Source organism: Heterodontus francisci, chromosome 14 (assembly GCF_036365525.1).
Source record: "Heterodontus francisci isolate sHetFra1 chromosome 14, sHetFra1.hap1, whole genome shotgun sequence".
NCBI lineage: Eukaryota > Metazoa > Chordata > Chondrichthyes > Heterodontiformes > Heterodontidae > Heterodontus > Heterodontus francisci.
This window is the reverse complement of record NC_090384.1, coordinates 49,207,676-49,220,316: the sequence shown is the minus strand read 5'-3', so window position 1 is coordinate 49,220,316 and position 12,641 is coordinate 49,207,676. Positions and strand designations below refer to the sequence as shown.

The following is a 12,641-nucleotide window of genomic DNA, read 5'->3' as shown; positions in this document are numbered from 1 at the left end:
CTCGTTCTCTCTCTCGTTCTCGTTCTCTCTCTCGTTCTCGTTCTCTCTCTCGTTCTCTCTCTCGACTCCGTAATTTGCTGCACATTTCAGGAGCTGGGAAAGGGAGAGCAGAAATAAATTGAGTAGTTGCTGTACTTTAAGAAATCCCAAGTTTATTGGCATGATCTAAGTTCATCCAACATATTACTTTGGGTTTAAGAGGAACAACACAAACAAGGCTCTTTGCCTTTCTTATCTCCAGCGAAGTACTGGAATGACTGAAGCCAATGTTCAATTTCTGCCATCCCTGCAACAAACCCAAACGCACTTTTCATACCCTTGTCACTAAGTCCTGGTCACTGTCTCTGACTGAACCAAACTCTTTGAAACTGAACCGTGGTGTCTTTGTTTGATCACAAGCTGAACTTCTAGCTTCATATTCTCCAGCAAAGACCAACTACTTTCACTCTGTAACATCTTGTCTTTGTTCATAGCTCAGCTCATTTGCAGCTGAAGACCTCATTAATGTCTTTGTCCAACTTATTATTCCAATGTTGTTCTGGCTGGCGTCCCATCCTCCACACTTCGTAAAATTAATTTTTGGGGAAAAAATGTTCAAGCACTATGACACTGGATTACTCTTGTAATAAAAGAAGTGTGAAGACAATGAATTCTTGGGCAACCCAGTTGTGCTAATGCTGCGCAGAGAGCATTCATTATTTCTAATGTTCCAGATCTATACCCTTTTATTGGAAAAATAATGAATATCTCCTATTGTAGAATCCTGATATAAAAACTACCTACATCAATGACAGGTGCACTGATGTAACGTTGAAATTGAATTTGTTCTTCGTTAGATTTATTGACACCTTTTCCTCTTGATTACTTTCACTTTTTTTCTCATTTTCTTTGGGTAATGCCTTTCCCTGCCATCTCGTATCTGCAGTAGATTCCAAGAAATGACATGCCCTGGTTAAGCTAACAATATTGTGGGCTAATTTTCGGTAACTGTGATCACACTAGGCTCCTACTATGAGGCTGGTACCCATAGCCATTCATCAACACCAAGTGAGTTTATTGTTGATAGAATATTCAGCAGCATTGTATTTAATCTTGTTGCCCAACTCTCCTAGATGTGGAGTAATGCATCTTTACGGGAAGCCGTATATGTAATGCTCTCAAAATGGCTATTCATTCCAATATGAATGCAAGCCTATATGATCAACTGAAAATGCCTGAGGTATGTCACAATATTGACAGCATCTGAAAAAGTAAGACTGGTTAATCTTTTAGCTATACTTAATTTGATATGTTCCATCTGAAAGTTTAACCTATCCTCACTTTGTGTTGCTGACTGATCTGTGCATTGTTTTGGTTATATACAGCATAGAAGGAGGGCATTCGGCCTATTGAGTCATGCTGGCTGTGTGCAGAGCAATCCAGTCAATTCCATTCCCCTGCTCGATCCCTGTAGCCCCGCAAGTTTATTTCCTTCAAGTGACATCCAGTTTCCTTTTGAAATCATTGATTGTCTCCGCTTCCACCACCCTCGTGGGCAGCAAGTTCCACGTCATTACCACTCACTGCGTAACAAGGTCTTACTCACATTCCCCCTGCATCTCTTGCCCAAAATCTTAAATCTGTGTCCCCTTGTCCTTGCGCCATCAGTTAATGGGAACAGTTTTTCCTTGTCTAACTTATCTAAGCCTGACATAATCTTGTACACCTCTATCAAATCTCCCCTCGCTCTCCTTTGCTCCAGGGAGAACAACCCCAGATTTTCCAACCTAACCTTGTAACTAAAATCCCCCCCATCCCTAGAACCATTCTGGTAAATCTCCTCTGCACCCTCTCAAGGACCCTCTCATCCTTCCTAAAGTGTGGTGAGCAGAACTGGATGCAATACTCTAGTTGGAGCATAACGAGAGCTTTATGAAGGTTGAGCATAACTTTCCTGCTTTTGTACTCTATGCCTCTATGAATCCCAAGATCCCACATCCTTTGCTCACCACACTCTCATTATGTCCTGCTACCTTCAAAGATCTATGCACATGAACCCCAGGTCCCTCTGTTCCTGCACACTCTTGAGAACTGTGCTGTTAAATCTATATTGCCTCACCCTATCGCTTCTGCCAAAATGCATCTCCTCACACTTGTGTATTAAATTCCATCTGCCACTAGTCTGCCCATTCTGCTCGTCCATCTATGTCCTGTTTCAGGCAGTTCATATCATCCTCAATATTTGCCACTCCTCCAAGATTGGTATCGTCGGCAAATTTTGAAATTCTACTTTGTAATCCAAGATCCAAATCATTTATATATAGCAAAAAAAGCAGTGGTCCTAGCAATGACCCATGGGAAACGGGACAATTTATTATGTGGAATAAAGAAATGGCTGACCAACTAAATGCATACTTTGGTTCTATCTTCACAAAGGAGGACACAAATATCATACCAGAAATGTTGGGGAACACGGCTTAGTGAGAGAGAGGAACTGGAAGAAATCGGGATTAGAGAAATGGTGTTGAGGAAATTGATGGGATTGAAGGCTGATAAATCCCCAGGGCCTGATGGTATACATCCCAGAGTACTTAAGGAAGTGGCCCTAGAAATAGTGGATGCATTGGTGGTCAGCTTCCAAAATTCTATACACTCAGGAACAGTTCCTACAGATTGGAGGGTAGCTAATGTAACCCCACTATTTAAAAAGGGAGGTAGAGAGAAAGCAGAGAATTATAGACCAGTCAGCCTGACGCGGTAGTGGGGGAAATTCTAGAGTCCATTATCAAAGATTTTAAAGCAGAGCACTTGGAGAACAGTGGTAGAATCGGACAGAGTCAGCATGGATTTACAAAAGGGAAATCATGCTGGACAAATCTACTAGAATTCTTCGAGGATGTAACTAGTAGAGTTGATGAGGGGGAGCCAGTGGATGTGGTTTATTTGGACTTTCAGAAGGCTTTTGACAAAGTCCCACATAAGAGATTAGCATGTAAAATTAAAGCGCATGGGATTGGGGGTAGTGTATTGCGATGGATAGAAAATTGGTTGGCAGACAGGAAACAAAGAGTAGGGTTAAATGGGTCTTTTTCCAAATGACCAGTGGGGTACCGCAGGGATCGGTGCTAGGGCCCCAGCTATTCACAATATATATTAATGATTTAAATGAGGGAACTAAATGTAATATCTCCAAATTTGCAGATGACACAAAACTGGGCGGGAGGGTGAGTTGTGAGTAGGGTGCAGAAAGGCTTCAGGGTGATTTGGACATGTTGAGTGAGTGGGAAAATGCATGGCAGATGCAGTATAATGTGGATAAATATGAGGTTATCCACTTTTGTAGCAAAAACAGGAAGGCAGATTATTATCTAAATGGCTATAAACTGAGAGAGGGGAATAAGCATCGAGACCTGGGTGTTTTCGTACACCAGTCGCTGAAGGTAAGCGTGCAGGTGCAACAGGTGGTAAAAAATGCAAATGGTATGTTGGCCTTCATAGCGAGAGGATTCAGGTACAGGAGCAGAGGTGTCTTGCTGCAATTATACAGGGCCTTGGTGAGGCCACACCTGGAATATTATGTGCAGTTTTGGTCTCCTTATCTGAGGAAGGATGTTCTTGCTATAGAGGGAGTGCAGCAAAGGTTTACCAGACTGATTCCTGGGATGGCGGGACAGACATATGAGGAGAGATTGAGTCAGTTAGGATTACATTCGCTGGAGTTCAGAAGAGTGAGGGGGATCTCATAGAAACCTATAAAATTCTCACAGGACTTGACAGGGTAGATGTAGGAAGGATGTTCCTGATGGTGGGGGAAGTCCAGAATCAGGGGTCATCGTCTAAGGATACGGGGTAAACCATTCAGGACTGAGATGAGGAGAAATTTCTTCACCCAGAGAGTGGTGAGCCTGTGGAATTCGCTACCACAGAAAGCAGTTGAGGCCAAAACATTGTATGTTTTCAAGAAGGAGTTAGATATAGCTCTTGGGTCTGAAGGGATCAAAGGGTATGGGGTGAAGGCCGGAAGAGGCTACTGAGTTGGATGATCTGCCATGATCATAATGAATGGCGGAGCAGGCTTGCAGGGCCGAATGGCCTACTCCTATTTTCTATGTTTCTATGGAACAGCACAGTCTACCTATCCTTCAGTCTGAAAAACAACCATTTACCACGACTCGCTGTTTTCTGTCCTTAAGCCAATTTTTCACTTAATTGTACACTGATCTTCCACTTCCATGAACCTCTGTTTTGTTAACCAGCCTTTTATGTGGTACTTTCTCAAATGCTTTCTTAAAATCCACATAGTCAACATCCACTGCATTCCCATCATCAACTTTCTCTTACTTTTCCTTTTCATGTATGGATGCACTTTTTTTGTTGCCTGAGTCTGCCCATTATTTTGTGAATTCCTGGGCCTTGAAAACAGGCAAGTTTGAATTTGTCAGCAACTTTTTGAAATCTTTTTGATGGCGCTTTCGTGGCTTATCCAGAAACTGGGTTCCCCAATAACAGCTTCTTGAAGTTTGTTTTATAGCCTCTGTTATGGGTGCTAGGAAACTTGACACGACTGCACATTTGCTTCTTCAGAACTTGTGAAAAATACTCCCTTGTTAGGTTTGAGTTTATCTAGTAAGCAGTTGAGTCATATAGAGCTGAGAGATGCCAGGTTCACTCTGTGCTGAGTTAAGTGATGGCTGCAATTGCAGTATAATGTTTAATTTGGCCTTAACATCCCCATGTTAAGGTGGAAAGTGGACCAGTGTTCTCACTCCAATAATCTGCCAACCAACAATCTTCAGTGGAAAGTGCATGTGTGCCTATTGTGAGGATGAGATCTTGTTCAGTTGAGATTGTCTATTATTAATGGCAATTTATTCAGTCAAAGTACACATACAGATAATGGCACAATGGTCACTTGGATGAGCTACCAGGGGGGTGACTGGTACCTTATTAATTTGTATCTAAACAAACAGTAAAAATCTTCAGATCAGGGGGGAAAATATCATTGAGTAAACAAAGAAGGAACCTTTTTTGAAATAGTATTTTTTGAAGAGCATTAAACTCTGCAGTGATGATCATTACTGATCTTGATGTGTCTCACTCTTCATGAAAATTATGCCCTGTTGATATTTACAAAGGCAAGAACACACCACCTTAACGGGCACAATTTTGTATCTTGTCATTTTTTGAGAAATGTGTTTATTTTGTTAAATTTATTTTTATTTATTTAGAGATACAGCACTGAAACAGGCCCTTAGGCCCACCGAGTCTGTGCCGACCAACAACCACCCATTTATACTAATCCTACATTAACGCCATATTCTCTACCACATCTCCACCATTCTCTACCTATACTCGGGGCAATTTACAATGGCCAATTTACCTACCTACCTGCAAGTCTTTGGCTGTGGGAGGAAACCGGAGCACCCAGCGGAAACCCACGCAGACACAGGGAGAACTTGCAAACTCCGCACAGGCAGTACCCAGAACTGAACCTGGGTCGCTGGAGCTGTGAGGCTGCGGTGCTAACCACTGCGCCACTGTGCCGCCCCAATTCCAATGCTGTTAATCCTTAGGTTTTTTTTTACAAGGACGGTGGCCTTGATTTTCTGCATGACAGTTGTTAGTGGTATTGTTGGAAGTAAATCAATGATTTGTTGTGTTTGGCATCACTGACAGAATAACATATTGATGCTTCAGCCAGAAATCTAAATACTGAGAGCTAGAGATAAACTTATAAGAAGGGGCAAGGTTGAACAAGGAATGTCTCTTAACTGTCACTGCCAACTTCCCAATCCCACAGCTGAAGCAGAATAAAAGTTGTTGACAAATCAAGCAGTGCATCTACTGCACCAAGAAAACCTTTGCTAGTATCTTTATCGCCCTGCAACAAATGGCATTTTGATTACATCATATGTAAGCAATACAATGACATTTTCAGAATGCAGAAGATACAATTTTTTTGTTGTAAAAGTATCTCTGGTTTATACACAAAACTTAAGGGATTTCGTAATCTAATATTGGTGACGATAGTCTTTTAACAGTTGAAGCTGCAGGAAATAATACTGTATACCAGTTTCTGAAACCGTCCTGTTTTCTAACCTCACCAAAGCACAAACAAACCCTCTCTGCAGGTCTCTCACCATATTGGACACTTAGTATAAATGACTTGGTATTTGCACAGCCATAGTCTTATTTGTCCTGAGTAACCTGGTCTGCTGTAAGAACAACAATCTCGTTGGCCTGCTAAAGATGCTGTGCCTATTCAATGTGTTAGTGATTAGGTTATGATGAAAAATGGCACCATAAAAGGCAAGCGCAGGCCAGTCTCAGAATCAAACTCGATAGCACATCCATTGTATTGGCATCATTTGCCCCGTAAGTGGGGAGGCATATTCAAATGACATAATTATATGAGGGAAATATGATTCCCACTATTTAAACTATTCAGCATTGAGTGCTGGGGCTGCCTGTTACATCTGTCCTTTAGTGTTCAAAGGACAGTGAAAAGGACCATGATGTAGTTAGATATGCTTTGAGTTTAACTGTACACAAGCCCCAGCAGTAGTATTAAAAAAAAAAATTAGCACAAGCACAATGTTTATTTTTCAGGCAGCTCAGCAGATGCTTCCCTTTTTCTATTTTAGCAGGCCCACAACAAGCCTCCACCCCTAGACTCTCAAGACTATCCAGTGGAAGTTGGAGAACTTGCCTCCAGCATGTAAATGACCCTGGGGCCAAATAAAAGCAGCCAGGATCGGGGAGCATCTGTTAGCGAGTATATATTCCACTGCATCGGGAATGCACCTCTAGGTCACCAAACTACATTCGGTGCCAGGGAATATTTAACTTTCCACTTGTTTACCTGGTATCAGAAACTTAACCATTCGCTAACCTGAGAACGCCCCCCCCCCCCACTCCCCATGGCAAACTATGTTTGAGATTAGGTGCACATTCACAATTGGATCAGCAGGGAATACAGCTATAAGTATTTTCCACTCATGGACTGTCCATGTTTAAACACTCATTCCATATTCAGTACTGTTTCACCATGAAATAGAGATGAAGATAGGCCTTCACCATTGGGGATCTAACATAAAGTCACCAATATTAATTTGCATCCAAACAAACCAAATGACCCTACAGCGGTCATTTCAAGTTGTTTCTTTTGGTTTAGCGATGAGCAGTTCATTTTTTTTGTTTGCTGTTATTATGATAAAGATATTCTTGAACATTACACAACTATCACATTTTCTTTGAGTTTGAAAATAGGAAGTGGGGCATCTGGGAATCTGCTGGGGGTATGAGCTTTAATCCTATACAACCCTTGTAGGAAAGTAGAGAAAATGTTTAATGGCCTTTTACTAACAGTTACAATAACTACAAAAACACAGCAAAATAATGGCTGAAGGTTTCAGAACTGGAATAAAATGACTTTGGGAAACAAAGCTATATACGCTTTACACACAAGTTACTTTAAAAAAAAAAAAAATTCCAGGTACATTGAGATCAGATAGCATGGCATATGGGTAAGCATAATACACTTTGGTTCTGAATGTAGATAATTTTAATGGGGTTCTGTCATCCTACTAAATAACTCACCACTTTCTAAACAGATTGTTTTAAGGCTATTCATTTTGAATAATATATCAATGTATTTATTCTTATCCCTCTCTCTCTCGGCATCTCCACAGAGTGTCCAATCTGTTGCCAAAAATGTGTGTGTTCTTAGGTCTCTGAAATTCTCATTCTATAACTGGACTTTACTAAGTACACAGGAGTAGCTTGAGAAGATTTTCCCCATCATCTTTCATCTTATGGCATCTAGAAGGACTTCGGGCTTGATTTTCAATCCGGGGTCAGGAACCCGATGGCCGGATCATTTCCAGGTCCTGACCCTGTGCCATGTTTGCGTCGCTGACGCAATGTTATCTTCAAATGCAAATCACCTAATTGGGTTGGAGATGAGCTTGGCGCCCAATTGGTGGTGCTGAGTGCTGCCAGGAGGCTTCAACTGACTGTTGCGTGCAGTCCTCAAAGGCAGACAGCAAGCATGACTAGGCTTGTTGTTGCCTTGCAAAATAAAGGAGGCAAGAGATCAGAGGGCCAGAAGCCTCGTGGGCAGTGAAATGGCTAAATGGCCAACAGAAAGGTACTACTCCCACTCTGACACAATAACCCTTTTTGCCAAAACATTTTCTTCACCATTAACATGACTTGATGGCACACCACATTTCACCCAATAGCTGTGCACTAATGTGCACCAGACCCTTCAGATTCACTGATCTGCAATTTCAAAATCACCTCCTGGCCCTCCCCAGTCGTTAACAAGCTCCAAAAGGAGCTTAAAAGGCAGTTATGTGGAGGCTAGCAGGTTCCAGGCTCCTCCCCCAATCACCCCTCCACCTTCGCTTTGAAAATAGTGCATCTGAGAGGTGTCTGAATACAAACGCTCTCTGTGGGCGATTGAAAATCCCAGATCTGGTCTGACTGTAGTTGCTTCTATTACACTGCATCTGCATTTGAATGTTCTTAAAAACCCTGTATCTGTTGAAGCCAAGTTGAACCCTTACCCAATACAGTAAACATTTTTACTTGCTGAGTTCTCGGAAAAGGAGTGATTATTTCATAGTATATGGGAAGAAAGCCTTTACAAAGTAATTTCTTTATACCATTGTTAATCTCTAAACATCTAAATGGGAAATATATTACAGAACCTCAGTCTTAAATGTTTATAATGGAGATGTCATTAGCCTTACCGGCTTTTCTTAGTTGTCCATTTAAAAAAAAATGTTTATTATTTTGGAACAAACAGAACTTTAGAGGCTTCTTGGGAGCAGATTTTGGTATAGGACTTTCCTTCCCAACTTCAGGAATGGGCTTATAGAATTTTCCTGAGTCATGAGTCACAACATCGAAAGGGATTTCAAGATGCTCCAAAGGAAGCTTCTATCTAAAATATAACATGACCACCCTCAAATTGCCTTAGACAGTAACAAGGGTGACTGAAACACACTAAGTGTGTAAATATTTTCCCTTCTAGCAGTAAGAGAATAAGGGCCATTTAAACAAAACCTTTATTTCACCTTTTAAAGTGATATCCAAAAGGAAAATATTTCATGAACACGCCATGAGGAAATGGTGAATCTAAATGCAAGACACTGTTTAAATATGTTGTGGGGAGTTGAAGGATTGTGCTGTAATAAGTATTGTGAATAAGGATTTGAGATGGAAGTATGCAAAAAAGGAGACCATGCAAGTCAATTTTGACCACTCTTTGATAAAAGTATGCCATAGAACAGACGGTTCATATTTTGATGGCTGATGGATCCCACAGTTTGAGGTGGAAGTATTCAATGGAACAGACTATCAGAGTAAATCAATCACTTACGATTTGAGATTAAATCCTTTCACGGAAGAGACCATTTCAGGTTAAATTTTGACCACTGCCTGAATGCATAATGAGACTGTGCTGGAACCTGTTCAGTGAGTATGTTGAGTGTATGCTTTTCCGTTATTCTGCAAATAAACCTGGCAAACTATTTTGTTTGATTTCATCCAGTTACATATCCAGGATGAAGTGTTGCATTCGATTTAAGGAACCCTGACCGAGTTTACAGGTTAAAAGGAATATTGGATTGCAAAGCGTGTGAAGGAAGCATAAGTAGCCAAAATTACTTTGTTTCGGAATGTGTGAATTACTGCAGAAAAATTAAAATACTGAAAATATAATTTTTGAACCATCACAAATTGTAAACAGATATTTTACATTCTGATACCCATCTGAGAAGTTAAGGATAATAGATTAAAAGAAGAGGCTTACAATGTTGCCAAAAAGGGTAGTAAGCCTAATGATTGGGAGGGTTTTAGAAATCAGCAACAGAAGACCAGCAAATTGTTAGAGGGAGAAAATAGAATGAGAGTGAACTAGAAAGAGCTTCGATAAATTTGCAAGAAAGTAAACATGGGCACCTTGGAGGCAGAGACAGGAGAAATTTTATAATGGAGAATAAGGAAATGGTAGATGTGCTAAACAAATATATTTTGTATCTGTCTTCACAGTAGAAGATACAGAAAGCATACTGGAAATAGTGAGGAACCAAGAGTCTAATGAGAGTGAAGAATTTCAAGTAATTATTATTGGTAAATAAATTATTAGGTCTCAAAGCTGACATATCCCCTAGACCTGATGGCATACATTCTAGGGTTTTAAAAGAGGAGGCTGCAGAGATAGTGGATGCATTGATTTTGATCATGTGGTATTCCCTAGATTCTGGACAGTCTTTGTGGATTGGAAGGGAGCAAACATTTTCCCTTTTTTCAAAATTGGGGTTGGAGAAAACAGGAAATTATAGGCCAGTTAGCCTGACATCAGTAGTAGGAAAATGCTAGAATGCATAATTAAGAACATAGCAACAGGGCACTCTGCCCAATCAAATTATGATTTTCTGAGTCCACGTGGCTTTATGAAAGGAAAATGGTGTTTGCAAAATCTGTTAGTTTTTTTGAGGGTATAACTTGCAGGGTAGTTAAAGGGAACAAGTGAATGTAGAATATTTGTATTTTCAAAAAACATTTGATAATAAAGGTCTGCTACCCGAACCAGACGACGTATCGGGTTCGGGTTGGGTTACTCTTCCGGGTCGGGCTGGGTCTGGGTCGGGGATACACGGTACTACCTTTTGCACTGCTGGGAGGAAAAGGGAAGTTGAGTAAGTAAATGTCAAAATTTGAAAAGCCTGCCTAAGCTGGGAGTCCAGGATGTCAAGGAGGGAAACTGAGTCTGCGCAGTGAGCGAGTGAGCATCTCTATGATGTCATCGCGCTCATGCTGTAGCTTCCTTCTGTTCATCCATACAAAAGTGGTAAGTACAGTGAGTACACTATGGATGTAAAACAAATGCTGTCAACTGGAGAAAGTGAACATTCCGGTGGGCCGGGCCGGGCACAGGAAAAATGGAAAGACTCTAGCTGGGTCGGGCTCGAGTCCGATGTGGTTCGGGTCGGGTTTTTTTCCCCCCAGACCCGAGCAGGCCTTTATTTAATAAGGTGCCGCATGAGGTTATTGACCAAGATTAAGGATCATGGGATTGAGGATTGGTTAATGGACAGAAAACAGCCAGTACATAAGATTAAAAAGGAGCAGGAGTAGGCCATTTGACCTCTCGAACCTGTTCCGCCATTTAATAAGGTCATGGCTGAGTTTGATTGTGGCCCTAACTCCATTTTCCTGCCTGCCCCCATAACCCTTGACTCCCTTGTAGATGAAAAATATCTCTAATTCAGGCTTGAATATATTCAATGACCTAGCCGCCTCCACTACTCTCTTGGCAACAGAATTCCAAAGATTAACAACCCTCTGAGAGAAGAAATTCCTCCTCATCTCCAACTTATAAGGGAGACCCCTTATTTTGAAACTGTGTTCCATAGTGCTAGATTCCCCACAAGGGGTAACATCCTCTCAGCATCTACCCTGTCAAGCCTCCTCGGAATCTTATGTTTCAATAAGGTCATCTCTCATTCTCTTAAACTCCAATGAGTATAAGCCCAACCTACTCAACCTTTCCTCAGAAGCCACCCCCTTAATCTCCGGAATCAGCCGAGTGAACGTTCTCTGAACTGCTTCCAATGCAGATATATCCTTCCTTCGATAAAGAGATCAAGACTCTACACAGTAATCTAGGTGTGGTCTCACCAATGCCCTGTACAGTTTTAGCAAGACTTCCCTACTTTTATACTCCATCCTCCTTGCAATAAATGCCGACATTCCATTTGCCTCCCTAATTACTTGCTGTACCTGCATGCTAACTTTTTGTGACTCTTGTACAAGGACACCCATATCCCTCTGTACAACAGCATTCTGGAGTCTCTCCATGTAAATAATAATCTGCTTTTCTATTCTCACCAAAGTGGACAACCTCATATTTTCCCACGTTATTCTCCATCTGCAAAATTTTTACCCACTCACTTAACCTATCTATATTCTTTGCAGACACTTTGTGTCCTCCTCACAACTTGCTTTCTTATCTATCCTTGTATCATCCACAAATTTGGCTACAATACATTCAGTCCCTTCATCCAAGTCATTAATATAGATCATAAATAGTTGAGGCCTCAGCACTGATCCTGTGGCACTCCACTAGTTACAGCTGGCTAACCTGAAAATGCCCCATTTATTGTGACTCTATTTCCTGTCAGCCAATCCTCTATCCATGCTATTATGTTACCTACAACACCATGAGCTTTTATTTTGTGTAGTAACCATTTTATGTGGTACCTTATTGAATGCTTTTTGGAAATCTAAATACACTACATCTACTGGTTCCCCTTTATTCATCCTGCTTTATTACATCCTCAAAAGAACTCTACTAAATTTGTCAAACAATATTTTCCCTTTCATAAAACCATGTTGACTTTGCCCGATAGCAGGACATTAATACTTCCTTAATGGATTCTAGCATTTTCCCAATGACAGTTGTTAGGCTAACTGGCCTATAATTTCCTGCTTTCTGTCTTCCCTCCTTTCTTGAATAGAGGTATTACATTTGCGGTTTTCAGATTGATAGGTTGTTGCAAGTGGAGTCACGCAAGGATCGGTGTTTGGGCCTCCACTGTTTCCAATCTGTATTAATGACTTGGATGAAGGGACTGAGTGTAATGTACCCA

General features: G+C 41.0%; 1 protein-coding gene across 7 annotated transcripts in view; it reads left to right on the top strand.

The window, feature by feature from the left end:
* LOC137377033 (synaptotagmin-7-like) overlaps window positions 1-12,641 on the top strand; it is a 1,016,894-nt gene that overhangs the window by 772,053 nt on the left and 232,200 nt on the right. The window lies entirely within an intron of this gene.